Below are 832 nucleotides of genomic sequence, written 5' to 3'. Positions count from 1 at the left end.
TTTTCATCAGGGGTTTGGAAGTTCTGTAATCATTTCTCAGATAGTACATTCTGGTTTCCCAGAATGATGCACAAAGCTGAGCACTGTTGTCTAAATGAGTTCCCACAAAGGAAAGCACTCGGTCATCACTGCAAATGGGAGTTATTATGTGGGGAATAGGATCCAAATGAAACAACTGTTAGCAGATATGTCTTTAGTAACACAGTGATTTCCCAGCTTGTGGATCTTCTCTGTCGTCTCCTTCCACAGTTAAAAATGCAGTTTCAGAGTTATAATTCTTTCAGTTTATATATTAAATAAAACTTTTATAACTATGTTGTTATTTTCTCATTCACTATGTGCCAAGAGATGATCAAAGAAGATAAAAATGTCCACATACCTGGCAGAGGGATACCATGATAACGAAGGTGGTTTTCCAATGATAAGCTCTTCCATGGCACTAGAGATGCATTGACGATCCTTATGATTTTTCACAAGTGGAGGAAACTTGACAAAATAATTTGTAGTAATGGAGGACTGTATTTGCCTTTTCCCTTAAGTTAAAACAGGGAAAAAAAACCATACAGATTTTGACTCAGGCTAACATAAATCCCACAGCCCATACTTTTAGCATTAATTAGCCCACACAAGTGTCAAAGTAACACCTCTAATCAGAAGGTTATTCATTGATTATTGAACAAATGCTTACTTTGGATTTGCTCTCTGCTAAAACATTTATAATTTTTTTCATCAATGTGAAAACAAATAACTCACAGTAAAATTTATATTTCAGTGAGATTAGCAAGTAAATGCCATATATACTAAATACAATAGTCTATCTAGAGCATTCAGC

At 34.9% G+C, this 832-nt stretch overlaps 1 non-coding gene across 1 annotated transcript; it reads left to right on the top strand.

Annotated features, from left to right (window-relative positions):
- Window positions 1-371: 371 nt before the first annotated feature.
- On the top strand, window positions 372-537 carry LOC118569222. The gene has a single exon (XR_004943021.1). It is a non-coding gene; the product is annotated as a U1 spliceosomal RNA (small nuclear RNA).
- The last annotated feature ends 295 nt before the right edge of the window (window positions 538-832 follow it).

The sequence above is a fragment of the Onychomys torridus genome, chromosome 17 (genome assembly GCF_903995425.1).
Source record: "Onychomys torridus chromosome 17, mOncTor1.1, whole genome shotgun sequence".
NCBI classification, from domain to species: Eukaryota; Metazoa; Chordata; class Mammalia; order Rodentia; family Cricetidae; genus Onychomys; species Onychomys torridus.
Note: the sequence above shows the minus strand (reverse complement) of the source record. Positions and strands in the feature narration are given on the sequence as shown.